Source organism: Pseudophryne corroboree, chromosome 4 (genome assembly GCF_028390025.1).
Source record: "Pseudophryne corroboree isolate aPseCor3 chromosome 4, aPseCor3.hap2, whole genome shotgun sequence".
Taxonomy (NCBI): Eukaryota; Metazoa; Chordata; class Amphibia; order Anura; family Myobatrachidae; genus Pseudophryne; species Pseudophryne corroboree.
Window position 1 is genome coordinate 114620772 of NC_086447.1, and position 14118 is coordinate 114634889.

Here is a 14118-nt window from a genome sequence, read left to right on the forward strand (position 1 = left end):
TCTCTGCTATCTCCACAAAGGATATTCCAGTGCTACTAAAGCTCAGCATGTTTATAACAGAGCATATGGTCTTGATTTCACCCACCAGCCTAGTCCTAGTCCTGTCGCCTCCACCCTCATGCCACTTTTTTTGGCTATGCCCTTTGCACTTTACATTCTTAGTTAGCCAGCTCACGCATTTGCAGAGTAACTTTGAATCCCAGATTTGGGTAAATAAGGGGCTACATGTTATATTAATAGGGTTATGTCATGTCACAGTCAAGGATGAAGTGTGATTGCCTCATTCTTCTTTGTTTTATACTGATGTGTCTGACTATAATTAGCTGCAGGAGGATATTATCGCCCAGCGCTATTCCACTTTAAGCCCATTTCCTCCCACAGTAAGCCCGCAGCTAATGCTAAGTACCCAGAGCTAGGATTAAAGTGCTTGCAGTTGCCATGGTAAGTAGAAAAAGCACTACTTGCCGCAGATTTCTGTTTGCAGTAAATGGAGCCTGCGAGCTGCAATTAAATAACCCCGGACACAGCTACAAGCCTACAATTAGCCCCAAAGCTAACTGAATATGCCAATGAATGGAGAAATATTTTTTCTTAATCAGTACCTGTAACTGTCTCTCACCTCCCCCAGATCCTAACCTGCTCTAGTGTGGGCTGCTGTGGTACCCAGCAGTATTAGGATCTGCTCCTTAATCTGAGGACTAGGAGAGGGCAACATCAGAGCTACTTCAGAAGAGTGTTGTCTCCAAGAGATGCCTGGAGTCCTACTGAGCTCAGAGGTGGTGCTAGACCTCAGTGACAAAGGCCTGGAAGGTGCTTTGGTGTAAGACCTAAATACTGCCGAGACTGGGAAGGGGTGCCACTGTTAAGAGTGGGCTCGCTACACAAGGATAGGGGTGGACACACACTCCTGCCACCTCCTGCCACTATATATATATATATATATATATATATATATTACAAACTGTCCATAAGGGGTCTGCAAAAATTGGTTAATCTAAACTATTCCATCCTGCACCTGTCCTTTATTGAGCCAAACTGAAACAGTTCTGCCAGAAACCCAGCAATCCTGCACCGCAGTAAGGAATCAGCCATAGAAGTTCTGCTGCAGCTATATACTGCCCAAAATGTGTGAGCAGTTCCATGAGGATCCGGTCAAGATCCCAGCGTTCGGGATCCCAGCAGTCTGAATACCGGCGACGTTGGAATCCCAACACTGCTCGGAATACCGATGGCGGAATCACGACATGGAGCACAATGCAGGCACCGGGATGCAGAACGCCGGAATCCCGAATGATGGTCTGCCAGGACTGCTGACAAGTAAGCCGTGAGGGGGTGGGGGGAAGGTTAGGTTTAGGCTGTGGGGGAGGGTAAGGGCTAGGGTGCAGGGTGGGAGGGAGTTAGGGTTAGGCTGCGGAGAGGGAGGGTTAGGCTGTGGGTGAGGAGGGTTAGGGATTAGGGGTAGTATACTTACCTAGTAGGTGTTGGTATCCTCAGTGCCGGGATTCCGCTGTCAGCATTCTGACTGCCGGCATCCCAAGCACCGGGATCCCGATACCATCTTGTTCCAGGGACTGATGAAGAACCCTGGTCACTCCTCTACAAGTGGAACACCACATTGATGTGCAGTTAATACTTTACAGTCACCGAGTGCCTGGTTTGGTCCAGCGGCATACCAAATACCATTAGCCAGTGCAACTGGTGGACAGAAAACATTTAAACCCCATAGAGAATGGCAGAGTGTGATGGCATAGCAAGTAAACCCAATAAATGACTTTATGCAATTTTATTATTATTTTTTTTACATATAATACACATTACTCTCAATATAACATTCCTCATTTACTAGGTATTACTTTTATACAGCTGTAAAGAAAGTAAAAGTAAATAAATAAATTATAAACAAATTTACATATTGGTCACACATTTCTAGCGTAAACTTGACTAAATAAATTTTCTCTTTTTCTTTTTCTGTCAGAACCTCCAGCACCGGATGAATCAAGTCCAGGCGCTTACTGCCAAGGTCAGGCTTATTATAAGCAGGAAAATGGTCAGCTCCCCTTGTCTCCCATATTCCGCAAGCCGTTTGAAATATCCGTAATGTTTCTGGTCACCAGAAGAAGCTGAATGCCACATTTCTAAATGTATCTCCACAGAAACTTGCCTCTAATTCCATGTTGCTAACCGGCATTCTTTACGTCCCTTGGCCCCTATCCCAACACTGCTCTGTTTCACAAAGAAAAGAATTTGCTTCTTTTTTTTTTTTTTTTCTATATCCAAGGTCTTTTTTTTATTTCAAAGCAAACTACTTGAATGACTATTCAATGTGTGCAGAATGAGGCCTCTCCAGCGCACTACGCTATAGTGAATGCAGAGTGTGCTTTATAAAGGCGGGCCTCTGCAGAGTGGCCCAGGCAGCAAACCCGAGCCTACGACCTGTCCATCTGTATGCAAATCTCCACAGACTAAGTAAACTTTCATAAAAATGTTCTGCTCTCCCTTTATGTGTGTTTAGCAATTATTGCTGCACATTGGCCCTTTGTGTTATATTATTACGTTTTGTATGCAGGAGAGACTCCGTGGCACCTGCACTTGTAGGTGGCAGATGGCAAATCTTGGCAGCATTCAGCCGGTTCATCTTAACGCAACCAAAACCACAAACTGGCATTTATTAATTCTTCATTCGAATAAAAAGGATTAGGCGTAGATTACAAAACAGCCTGTAAAGACGCTGGAAGGAGAAGGAAAAAAGACGAAACAAAAAGGAAATAAAAAACAGGAAGAGCTTAAAGATGGTTCCTGGAGGAAAAAAAAAAAAAAAAGATATCATTAATTTGCAGTATACAATATAATACATTCACAGGACGTGCAGCTTATTCCTGTCGTTAAATTACTATTCAGCTTGGTACAAATAAAATCTGGATAGCGTTCAGCGGCTCTGGAAATAACTTTCATAAACTTATTTAACCATTGACACTTCAGAAGCGTGGATGAGTACTTGGGCTTTGCAATATAAGACAGTGGTATAGATTACTTTGAAAGTCTGAGGTTTCTTTGAAATTCAAACCCAGATATTCAGAGTCCTTACAGTGAAAATTATACGGTTATCTACGCTTTGAACAATGGAGCATGGAATGAAAGGCCTGGTTATGTAATACTCCTACCTCCCAAGACAATGCACTGCACACTGTGATTTGTATACAAGTCTACAAAAGAATGAAAGCAAAAGACAACATGAAAAGCACAAACATATGAAGGAGTGCAAGGGTGAGAGGTAGTGTGCATGCCATTGTAACAAGAATATTCACATTTCTATCCTAATTTTACATCAATTGGGTGTAAAACCACGTTGCATCCAGTTAGATCTGGCGTTAGATGTAAGATTTCCTATAGCAGCTGCAGTAATGAGATACGTTAGGAGTGTATGTTGTCTTATGTGGGGATGCTTAGCTAATATAATTATACTGTAGTTACACTTGCTTGGTGGTACTAGTGGGACACAAATGCTGTTACCAGCTGGGATGCTTATATGGTTTTATATTATTATTATTATTATTATTATTATAATAATAATATTATTATTATATTATGATGATGATTATTATTATTATGATTCATAATAATATTTTTTCTTTTATAATAATATTATTATTTTTTATTATTATTATTATTAATAATAATAATAATAATAATAATAATAATTTTCTAACTTTTTTTTATTTGCAGTAATATTCGTGCAAATAATTTTTATTTGTTTGTTGACTATTTTTTTGTTGACCTCACACTGATACACATAGGGCTGCGATTTACTGATTACTGGTAGACAGCAGTGACCTAACGCTTACTTTAATGTAGTATTTATTAACAGCAGAGGCGGCTGCAGCGCCCAGTGTCGGACTGGGCCATGAGGGTCCCACCGAGGAATGCAGGCATAGGGGCTCATGTTTGGGGGTGTGGCCATTCTATGCAGGGGGTGTGACCAGCTGCCACAGAGGTTTGGCTAATCTTTAGAGAGTAAATAGTTAAATACTGGCGGTGCATGCATGATAATGTACCAGTGAGATTAGTAATAGCAATGCACTGTAGAAAATACACCATAGTCCTGTACAGTATAAGATAACATATGTATAATGTATAATACAAGTGCACAGTCTGGAACTTAACCACTAGAGGAGGAGGAGGAGGTCCAGGCTGGGGGCCTACAAGGGGTTTCCTTTGTACCCCTGTGGGCCAGTCCAACGCTGTCAGCGCCCACCATATTGTTCAGGGCACGCCCCAAGGTACCTTAGCAATGCCACTTACAGTCAGGATTTATTGGAAAAGTGACTGACAGTCAGGGACCAATTGGTGCAGGTAACGGGGAGAGGCTGCATAACTGCTGGTGTGTTATGACTGTTTTCGGGTGTGTCTCAGCAACTGCCATTCTGTACGCAGAAAAAAGAACGCCAGCGCCTCACTTGTAGCAGCCATTCTGCGCAACTATATGTTACTCAGATGGTCTGTAAGTGACAGATCTGCGACCGCCGCTGTGTGTATGTATGCAGTTGCTTGTGAATGTCTCAGTACATTTCCAGGTGGCAGCAGCTGTGAATACATTAGCGGCCAACCGCTGAATCAGGACCTATATTCCCTGCCACATGTACACACACATACACTATGATTCATTTATTTGTCTGCATCGAAATAAGCTACCATCCTATTTTTGGGTTATAGGTGGAAACCAAAGTATGTGGTGGAAATGGCACGCAGGCATAGCGACAGTATACACACAGTTACGGTAGCAGATCTGAGGCCCACTAATCTGCCTGTCACAGTGCCCCAGACATATTATACCATACATGACAATATGCTGTAAGCAGTTCCCATGTATGACTGTATGGTGCCCATACACCAGGAGTGCCCATATATATAACAGCAGTGCCAGGCAGTGTGCTAACACATTTAGCAACAGTGCCCAAATACATATCAGTAATGCCCATATACATATCAGTAATGCCCATATACATACCAGTAATGCCCATATACATACCAGTAATGCCCATATACATACCAGTAATGCCCATATACATACCAGTAATGCCCATATACATACCAGTAATGCCCATATACATACCAGTAATGCCCATACACATACCAGTAATGCCCATATACATACCAGTAATGCCCATATGGCTGCACCTTGCCCATATACATACCAGTAGTGCTAGTCCCTTTAATTCTGGACACATATTAATTACACAGATTCTGTGGCTGATTAAAACCAGGTGAAATGGAGTCTTGAAGTCAGCAAGCCACAGAACCTGTGTAATTAATATGTGTCCAGAATGAAAGGGATGAGGTGGTAGCCCTAAGCAGTGCCCATATACATACCAGTAATGCCCATATGGCTGTACATTGCCCATATATATACCAGCAGGGCCCATATACACACTAGTATTGCACATAATACTAGTATTGCCAATACACCAGGAGAACCCATACAGTATCTACAACAGCAGTACCAAGCATTATGCTAACACATTTCACAGCAGTGCCCATATGGCTATATCAGCAGTGCCCATATTTTATAATTATTATTATCCTTTATTTATATGGCGCCACAAGGGATTCACCGCGCCCAATTACAAAGTACATAAACAAATAATCAAAACAGGAAAACAGTGACTTACAGTTGATGACAATATAGGACAAGTACAGGGTATATAAACATCGCAGACTGCTAAATAAACTTGAAAGCGGGGGGGGGGGGGATTACAAAACAGTTAAATGGATAAGAACCTGGTTGCAGGATAGGAAACAGACAGTTGTAGTAAATGGTGTGCAATCTTTGAAAGAAATGTTACCAGTGGAGTACCCCAGGGATCTATACTTGGACCAGTTCTCTTTAATATCTTTGTTGGTGACATTGCCGATGGTATTGAAGGGAAGGTATGCCTTTTTGCAGACGATACAAAGATTTGCAACAGGGTAGACACACCGGGAGGGGTAAAACAAATGATTGATGACCTAGCTAGGCTTGAGAAATGGTCAAGAACGTGGCAACAACAGTTTAATGCTAAAAAATGCAAAATCATGCACTTGGGTCTCAAAAACCCAAAGGCTAAATATAGTATCAAGGGTACTATAATGAAAACTACTGAGGAGGAAAGGGATTTAGGAGTCACTATTTCAAGTGACTTAAAGGCAGGAAAGCAATGCAACAAAGCAATGAGAAAGGCAAGTCAGATGCTTGGTTGCATAGGGAGAGGAATCAGTAGCAGGAAAAAAGAATAATGCCACTGTATAGGTCATTGGTGCGGCCTCATCTGGAATACTGTGTCCAGTTCTGGAGACCATATCTCCAGAAGGCTATAAATACATTAGAGAGTGTACAAAGAAGGGCAACTAAAATGGTGCATGGCCTACATCACAAAACTTACCCGGAAAGGCTAAAAGATCTTAACATGTATAGTTTGGAGGAGAGAAGGGAAAGGAGGGATATGATAGAAACCTTCAAATATACCAAGGGTTTTAACAAAGTTCAGGAGGGAAACATTCTTCAAAGGAAGAGGAGTATTAGAACTCGAGGACATACACTGAAACTGGAGGGAAGCAGGTTCAGGGGAAATTTAAGGAAAACTTACTTCACAGAAAGGGTAGTGGACAAGCGGAATAGCCTCCCATCAGAGGTGGTAGAGGCTAAGACTGTAGAGCAATTAAAACATGCTTGGGATATGCATATGAATATCTTTACATAGACTTAAGGTTCATAAAGGGTTGAGTTTACCTAAAGGATAAAAAAAGGGGCAGACTAGATGGGCCAAGTGGTTCTTATCTGCCGTCAAATTCTATGTTTCTATGTTTCTATAGCTGCATCAGCAAACGACACTGAAATATCAGTTTGGCTGAAAACCACGGGATTTGGTGAAATCGCAGATTATTAAAGTAAGAAAAGGATAAGCACATGAGGGAAGAGGGCCCTGCTCGTGAGAGCTTACATTCTAAAGAGGAGGGGCAGACAGACAGGGGTGATACAGATGGGGTAGATACATACCCCTACCAGTAATGCACATATGGATGTACCAGTAGTGACATATACATTCCAGCATTGACCATATACACACCAGCAGGGCCCATATGCATACCAGCATTCCTCATATGGCTATACCAGCAGTGCCCATATGCATACCAGCATTCTTCATATGGATATACCAGTAGTGTCCATATACATACTGTACCAGCATTTCCCTACTTGCATTACAACATTGCCAATATGCATACCAGCAGTGTACATATAGATACCAGAAGTGCCCATATGGGGACCATCAGTGTCCTTATGCATACCAGTAGTTGCCATATAAATACCAGCAGTGCCCATATGGCTATACCAATAGTATCAGTACACATACCAGCAATGCCCATATACTAACTGCCAATGTCTCGCCATAATAATAATGTCACTAGACGTTTGCTGCTGCCTGGGAGTCCGCTATGACACCTTGATAAAGCTTTATCTTTGGCGAAAACACCACTGGGTGGTGGAAGATAGGTGAATGTCTGGCCAGATGGATACAAGGGGTTTGTGCCTGGTCAGTGTGGATGAAAAGGCCTAATGTGTAGAGCCACAGGTGCTGTCAGTGTGCAATGTAATTTCCACATATTCTGTATCTAGCTATCTGTTAGCTCAGTACCTGCAGTCAGAGCCGGCCTTAGGCATAGGCAAATTAGGCAAATGCCTAGGGCATTTGGTATGCTTAGGGGCACCAGCAGCTTCTACTGATTAAAATGATATGCGGCATGCCTATATTCTGTGTGTGACTGCGGCTGTATCTGCATACGAAATGCTACATTGCACTGTATTCCTGGAAATCATTGTAGTGTAGCATTTCGTATGCAGATACAGCCACAGTCGCACACAGAATATAGGCATGCTGCATGTCATTTTAATCAGCAGAAGCTGCTTATGCATCCTAGCCACATAGTAATGCAAATAAGACGCATTTTCGTAAGCAAAAGGTACCCGACGTTAGCAGAGCTGCCAGCTGACTCATGCCAGGCATCTCCTGCAGAACTAGCGGCAGTACTAGGGGGCACCAGTCAAAATCTTGCCTAGGGCATCATATTGGTTAGGGCCGGCTCTGCCTGCATTGCTAGCTGTCTGGCCTGATAAGCCCATAACACGGTCTCTAGTAAGTCTACAAGAAATAAAGTGGCTTTTTCTGGACACTCCCTATCATGTGTTTTAGGCGTCCCTCTAGATTGCGTGGCAGGAAACATGCCCCTGATTGAAGTAAGTTATGTTTTATAACTATGGGGGTCATTCCGACCCGTTCGCACGCAGCGGTTTGTCGCTGCAGTGTGAACGGGTCTGGAATGTGCATGCACGGTGGCCGCACTGCGCACGCGCGTCGTTGCCCGGCGACAGGCGTTTGTCAGCAGTGTGCACATTGGAATGCATACAGGAATCACTTGCCCTGAAGAAGAAAGGACACTTGACATGAAGTATAGAAATCATATCGCTAATCTCTGACTTACTAATGGTCTCTCAGAACAAAAATGCATTCTGCGTACAAATTACTTATCTACTATACATTACAACAGTTGCATTACCTACAGTGTGGCTAGACTAGCCAATGTTCAGGGGCCCACAGGGCGATGGAGTCCCACCCCGAAATCAGTCACTATACAGTATACTGTAGACTAAGGGTCTGATTAAGATTGGATTGCAAATTCTAAGTAGCAGAATTTGCAATCCATGTGATCGCATGCTGGGGTCCAGCCATCGCAGGGCAAGGCCGCCCAGCATGCTGACCGCCACCCCCTCCCCCCATCCTCGATCAAGCAGAAATTGCGATCGCATAGCAATTTCTGCTTGACCATAGAAATTAGTGTTGCCTCCTGCCGACGCAGCTTGGCTGCGCCCGCAGGAGGCCCGCCGCTATCTTTCTGACCGCAGTGGCTGCATGTGACATCACGCAGCCACCCCCCGTCATGCCCTTGTTTGAGCTACCACATTTTGATGCCACGCGCCTGCGATGATCCGTCTAGGAAATGCAACATTGCCTCCGCCCCCCCCCTTTTCCCCGCGAACGCCTCTGCCTGATTGATAAGCAGAGGCGTTTGCATTTTTTGCGGGCGCCTGCAGAAAATGCGGGTGCATGCGCCGGATGGGCACTCCGCATGTGCTCGCATTCTTTTCGGAATTTTTGCGGTTGGATCGCGATTAGTGATCCAACCTGAATCGGGCCCTAAATACATGATTTGTTTCACAGCTGTGGCTGCATTCTGCGCACAGCACTCAGTAAGGAGTACTGAGGCTGAGTGCTGTGTCCCTAGTGATACACACAGCGCTGCCGATCCCAGGGGTCAAGCAGCCGTCGCACATATTACAGGAAATATTAAAGATATGTTCATATAGTTATGCTATGTGTGGTCTGCGCTGCAGCCACGGCTTTTTTACGACTAGCAGCGTGGTAAATGGATCCGGTACACTTACAAAGTTTTGACACTACTGTATCTTGCCAGAAAATATTTGATATGATAAAACATATAGACCTAAGGGTTTATAGTAGAGATGTGCGGTTCGGTTCTACAGAAGCCCGAATCTACCTGAATTTTTTTGATCCAAACCGAACTACAACCCAGTCCTGATCTCCCAAAGAGATCTGATCTGAACCGAGTCCACAATCTGCTAACCACATTGTGAACGTCGGCAAGATGCAGTTATTGTGTATTCTATAATATTAATTCTCAGTACACCTCTGCTAGTAATTAATGATTTTAAGACTTTTAGCTATTACCAAGGCACCTATTACCCAAGAGGTGTTAGCATGAGCCCCAGCATATTTTATGATTGGTCTGGTTTGCCCTAAGTGGTGCCATACATTTTCTTTAGGTCTGACTCCCCTACAGAATTCACCCCAAGCTGGCCTGGCTTGGGTTGAGTCACGTTATGACAAGGTAACGTGCTGCGGATGTCCCGCATAGGGTAACCAGTACATACTGCTGACTTGTCTACAATCAGGAAAGATGCTTTAAAAGAGTCTTCACAAAAATGTATGATTCATTGAGTGGTATTCAATTGTTTACCCCTCCTCTGCATCAATTCACGCCCGCTGGCAGCTATTCAATTGTTCTGCTGACAGGTGCAATAACCTCATTTCAGCTCGCTACCCCCAGTGGTGGCGGGCTAAAATGCATGAAAAGTGACCTGTTTGGGTGCCCAAACTGGACTTTTTGCATCGCGCCCATTTGTTTAGCTTAGTCGGGTTTAGCCACTTTACATGGCTAAACCCGACTTATAGGTGCGATATGCACAATAAAATAGATCAATTGAATATCGCCCTCCGATCTCCCGTTACTTTAGACTGGAGATCGGGTGTGACACAACAATTGAATCCCTCCCAATAAATTAACTGCCTTGAATTGGATGGGCCACGTGTCAAGGACACCAAGAGTAAGTCAGAATCCCAATCTTTGACATCCCAGCAGGAAGTGATGATGAGAGTAGTAAAGTGATGCTCACCCAAATGTATATCAGTCTTTCATAAAAAAAAAACCTTGAATTTCAAGTTTAAACTCATAATCGAGGAAATCTCCGAAAAGATGGTACTAAGGAAAAAGTTATACAGGCGACGTGTCAACATTCAGGTCGACACCAGAATGTCAACAGGTTCTGAATGTCTGCACTCAGAAGGTTGACATGGTTATTTGGTCGACAATCGATATGTAGATATGCATCGAGATCAACATCATTAAAAGGTTGGAACGTTCAAAATAACAACATTTACAATGTTGAAAACAAAAATGTTACTATGGTTTTTTGTTGATTTATAGGGTTATGGTTAGGTTTAGGGTTAGCGCTAGGTTTAGAGTTAAGTTTAGGATTATGTTTAGAGTTAGGGTTAGGTTTAGGGTTAGCACTAAGTTTAGGGTTAGGTTTAGGATTATGTTTATGTTTAGAGTTAGGTTTAGGGTTAGCACTAGGTTTAGGATTATGTTTAGAGTTAGGTGTAGGGTTAGGTGTAGGGTCAGGCTAAAACAGGCCAAAAAAATCATGTTGATATTTTGGTGTTGACATGTCAAATGTGTCAACCTTTTAATCATGTCAACCTAAATGTTTGCCTACATATTGATTGTCAACCTAATGACATTCAGAACCTGTCAACATTCTGGTGTCGACATTCTGATTGTCTGCTAAAATCTAAACAGTTAAATTTACTGATATTTTTCAAAAATAGTTATAAAGGGCACAATGCATTCGAATGGGATTTTCAGTCTCCTTATAACACAAGTTCCACTGGAGCGCTGCGGAACATGCATACGCTATATAAATAACTGTTAATAAATAAAATACATACCTACAGGTGTATAGGCAATTGGATTGGCTATGTAATGTAATGATGGGGCTATAGAAACTGTGCATTCATTCCGTTATATCCTCTATACAGTAGATCAACAGTCTTGGGTGACGTATATGACTTACCTATTGTTGAGCTAGAACAAGATCTGACTATACGGAGGAGAAAATCACCCGTGGCTTCCTATAAACTGCATGTCATTGTATATTATTCTTATGATAAGCATGCAAAAGGGGTTTAAATGGGCATTAGGCCCACCTGCTAATACCATAATAATTTATATGGCTGACCCTACCCTTGACAGTTTGGATACATTATCCAATTAAATTATAGAATGGAAATTATTATCAGTAGCCTCTCTAATGGCAGATTTGAATTGAAATAATAAATCCTGTTACCGTATAAAAAAAAATCAAGATAAGAGTCACATTTGTGTTGCATTACATTTGACATCTGCGTTGGGTGCATGTTGTTGATGCTACCCGTATGCCACAAAACAATTCTGACTTTAATGTCTGTAATATTGATGTTGCAGATCCGTTGACGTTATAGTGTATTATGTGCAGACTCGATTTAAGAGATGCTAATGTGTTTTAAATACAGTAAAATGCGGTAGGTACTGTATCATCTAACAGGAGCACTGCAGCTTAGTCAGCTAGAACAGCCCGTAGCCATGTTTCTGTGTGTGGCTGTTCAGCATGAATCAGATATATATACATGATGTCATTCTTACATCAGGAGATAAGGTTTCACATTAAGAGTCCCTCAGCGAAGCTGAATTGATGGGCGTCCTATTTGTGTCCATTCATGTTTACAGTTGCTACATTAAAATTATATTCTACTGAAATATGAAATTTTGGAACTGACACATGTATGAATTTCTGAATACCAAGGTACAGTCATACATAAGAGATGCTTACACTAAAAGCTAATTGGAAAAGCCAAATATTACAATATTTATGGTAAATATAAAATGATCTCCCTCTTAGGAGTCAATTCAATTAGATGTGATTTGTGCCCAATAGTAAGTGCAGCAAAGTGCCGGATATACTGTACACCTGGACTCTTGGATTTTTGTAGGCAGCCCCATAGGGTCAAAAGGGGGGAAAGAATTCAGCTGATGGTGTATCTACAACATTTCAACAGCAACTTACCTCATAGTTTTGTCTCTGACCCCGTCTCACACCTCTAAGACGTTTCCCGTGATGCACTTCACTTAAGGAACTCCTAAACTTGCCAGACCACACTCCCCCCCTCTCTTTTAGTTACCAATGCTCTCGGGAAAAACCCCTCTTTCTCACAGCCTATTCTACACTCAATGGTTACTACCTCCCCTGATTACTACTAGCTACCATTCCATCCTACTACATCCTACAGACTCAGTACTGGGCTCTCACTATAGATTGTAAGCTCTCATAAGCACAGACCACTTTACACTACCTCTCATGTCTGCACCTTCTCCATCAACCTTGTACTGTATATCATTGTTCTGTTTCTAGTTATTATTTGATTTTTCTATGATCTCTTATTCCAACTGTCTGCAACTGCAGAAATATGTGGCATAAATACATTATGATGTTAACGATGATGATGATGATGATGAAGAAGAAGAAGAAGAAAATGGATATCTCTGCTTTGATAATGCCATACACCCAGGGGCACCAAGAGGGGGGTGGGGTAGATACAGTTTACCCAGGCCCACGTCTGTCTAGGGGGCCCAAGTCAGTCAAAGTGGTGGAGTAGTAATGCCCCTTAGTAGTGTGTAATATGATGAGTGGGGCGTAGTCACATCCCCATGATTGGCCACACCCCTTCTCTAGCACCGGGGACCACCTGATGCCTCAGCAGCCCTGCATACACTTCCAAATAATCTATGGCACCTAGATTTCCACCAAAGTGCATGGTTATGGAGCAAGATGGAGGCGTTTGCAGAAGTGCACCAGCGAAAGGCGGTCCTTGCTAACTATATATATGTAAAAATTTTAAATAAATGAAAGTTGCTTCTTGGTATGTGGAACAATTTTCACTTTGCAAAAATAACTCTCCCCTTCCCCCACACACACACACACACACACACACACACACACACACACACACACACACACACACCCCTCCGCTTCCCCCCAAACACACACACAATTTTGTCAGGCCAATGAAACTGCCATTATTTTTTTGAACTCTGTAAGGAAAATTAATAGTATCACAAACGTCAGACAGAAAAGCTGTAAAGTGTCTGGTTGGAAGATCACATGACCCCAGTGCTGTTGCCCACTCACCCTCTATAGGACACACTTGTGTACAGATTGGCAATAAAGATGACTTAACTTAAATGTATAACTGTATAATATATTAGGACATTGCCTTATTAGCTAAGCAATTGGTTAAAAAGAAGCACAATATATATAAAATAAAAACAAAATACAATTAGTGTTCACAGAAATAAAAAGGATAATTTACAGGATTACAATTCTGTAAATATATGGCTTTAGTCAGTAATAGAAAAGTTTATTTCACCTATACTTGCTGCATATAATTTTAATATCAAGGCGAAACTGTGTTATGATTTTATGTTGCTCCCTGTAACTCATCTGCAGCACAAATAGCCATCCTGTCCCAGTAATTAGAAGAGACTCCGATTGTTATGAACAGATTACGGCAGGTAAAATGTATTAGTCTATTGGGGGTAATTCCAAGTTGATCGCAGCAGGATTTTTGTTAGCAATTGGGCAAAACCATATGCACTGCAGGGGAGGCAGATATAACATGTGCAGAGAGAGTTAGA

At 42.3% G+C, this 14118-nt stretch overlaps 1 long non-coding RNA gene across 1 annotated transcript in view; it reads right to left on the bottom strand.

Annotated features, from left to right (window-relative positions):
• Positions 1–1824: 1824 nt before the first annotated feature.
• Positions 1825–14118, bottom strand: part of LOC134909010 (uncharacterized) — an 83067-nt gene continuing 70773 nt past the window's right edge. The window contains exon 3 of the long non-coding RNA XR_010175827.1: positions 1825–2796. This is a non-coding gene — a long non-coding RNA (uncharacterized LOC134909010). The remainder of the gene's footprint in view (positions 2797–14118) is intronic.